General features: G+C 35.3%; 1 protein-coding gene across 1 annotated transcript in view; it reads left to right on the top strand.

Moving 5' to 3' along the window:
* Nucleotides 1–2,500, top strand: part of LOC122265466 (hexokinase-1) — an 83,407-nt gene that overhangs the window by 698 nt on the left and 80,209 nt on the right. The gene's annotated exons all lie outside the window — the stretch shown is intronic.

Raw genomic sequence — 2,500 nt, 5'->3', positions numbered from 1 at the left:
TAAAAACAATTGCAATACGAAATGCAATGTATTAACTAATACAAGTACAGAAAGTAATTTACCTAAAGGGTGAATTCACAAGACAGTGTAGGGTCACATGTAAAATCACACATTCGTCCAAAATCAGGTGGTCACATTAACACATTCTTCTAAGGGCGCACGGTCAAAAATGACAATAGTAAAAATAAATGCAAGCACCAAGTGAATTACATTTATATGAACACGTGATAGTATAATTCACATTCAAGAAGAAGAAAGTATGTAAATTAATAATAAAAATAATCACACGAAAACAAATAACGAATTTGAGACATGCAATTAATGACTTTTTTTGTTTGTTTTATTGTTTGTGTTAAGCAAATGTTAATTTTCACTTAGTAACGAAAACTATAGGAAAATTAGACAGATGTTAGAAATTCCAAATAAGAAATTTCGAAGTCATTGATTTATAAGGTGATATGATTTCTTTACAGTTATATGTTTAACTAATCAACAGAAAAACAGATCATACGTTGCAAGTAAAAACAAAAATAATGATTGTAATGAAGTATGAAAAAGATGACACAGGAAAAAAAATCACGAATGAAGTTACAAAGTTATTAACCCAATTATGGTTATTCTTTCGGCTTTGATTGAAAGACTTATGTCACAACGTTATATGAATTTCTGCGTAATTAAGAATAACGGCAAAACGCGAAAAATAACAAACGGAAGATAAGAATAGATAATTGTTAAATATTCATAACGTGAGAAAAATAACGATTAACGTACATATCGGAAAATACATAAAAAACAATTATGCAAATTCATATGACGACAAAGAAAGTTAACGAAAAGTTATTTAGAGAAATTAACAAAACGATACAGAGAAAAAAAATCCATAATTATCAGAGTGAGAGTTTATGAGAACACGAGGGAGTCAGGGCGGGGGAAAAGTATAGGGGTGGAATTCACTACCATAATTAAATAATTAAATAATAATAAACGTGAGGGAGAAAAAAGGGCAACATGGGGAAGATAAGGGACTTAAATGGAATAAAGAATAAATCAGTATCTTACAATTTTAACCTAAATGTAATGGGTTCTCCTCCGCCTAATTATGCCACGTAGTGAAAGAAATAGAACAGGATTCGAAGAGCCACTAGTCTGTCTAAATAGAAAATAGAAACGTTGCTACTAGTACGTCAGAGTCGTACAAAATAGAAACGAGGTTCTATCCCGCAGTCCTCAGCTTTTCTTCCCCTCCTTACTCTAAGGCCTCTCTTCACCCTTTACTCCAGTTCCCAGTTCCCTGTGACCATTATTGTCAGGTCATGGAACACGCATCACGTCAAAATATCAATATATTATAACTCAAGATATATGACACTATTTACAAAAACAATACGGACATGAAATATACACAGTAGATAAAAGCTAATGAAATCTGAATTATAGATATATATCAAGAACATTAAAGGAAACACGTGGTAATAACGAAGTATATGAAGTGTAAGTCAACAAGGCCTAGATACAGTTCTACCTGTTATCTCGAAGGGCAGAGAGTAGAGACCCTTCGTCCTCGAGGGAGGAATCGAAGCATGTGAATGACCTCAATACCGATTAGTGTACACAAGGCAATTTTCGAGGGGATCAAGTTGACCTCGTTGATTGGTCGAAGGCATGGCTCGACTTAAATCTGATTGGCCGAGGGAGTAATAGTCAATGTTCCGGGTATAGGCCTAGTCTTGCCCGAAATCTCGTATCGTCCGAAGTCCTGCAAGGCGGCTTCGCAGACCGTTCCCCGTTAGTCTGCAAGGGGTTATTAGAGACAGTTATGTCACTGAGGTGACATAACATGGAGATTGGAAGAAGTGTGTTTAGTCAGGTCAAGTGAGTTGCTCGCATATAGCAAGCCATTGTACATTGAGATATTTGCAGTTATCTTATAACTTATTCATAATTGTTTTTATATCTATTTCTCATATATGTTTATGTAGAAAAAGACACTTTAATATATATATATATATATATATCTATATATATATATATATATATATATATATATATATATATATATATATATATACATATATTGTAACCTGCTTGCTGCCAACAGTTGTGACACACCAGCTTCGCCCGTTGTAATCCGATGGGAAAGACAGACCGACGTTCATGTGTCATGGTCTTAATTGGTGAATCGGTTAATACACTTGGCTTCAGCTGGATTTCAGAGCTGTTTGCTCTGCCCGTTCCTCTCTCCGTCTGTGTGCCTTCTCTGATCTGTCGATTCGTTCTGTCTCTCCTGGTTTATGTATGCCTCTTGGCCTACTTTCTATGCCTCAGGGCTTCCACATTTAGCTGTTGTATGGGCAGTGAAGACGTATTTTCAGTATTTTTTTAGAGATTAAAAACTAGATTGATGTGTGGCCGTGTTCTTGCAGCAGTTTAATTACACGGTGTGCAGTATACGAAGCCGCGGTAATGCCAGGGCTCATTGTTTAAGCAGAATGTGATTTCT

The sequence above is a fragment of the Penaeus japonicus genome, unplaced genomic scaffold, assembly GCF_977035675.1.
Source record: "Penaeus japonicus unplaced genomic scaffold, GWHDUDI00000001_assembly GWHDUDI00000020, whole genome shotgun sequence".
Taxonomy (NCBI): domain Eukaryota; kingdom Metazoa; phylum Arthropoda; class Malacostraca; order Decapoda; family Penaeidae; genus Penaeus; species Penaeus japonicus.
The sequence above is the reverse complement of the archived record's forward strand: the minus strand, read 5'-3'. Positions and strand labels throughout refer to the sequence as shown.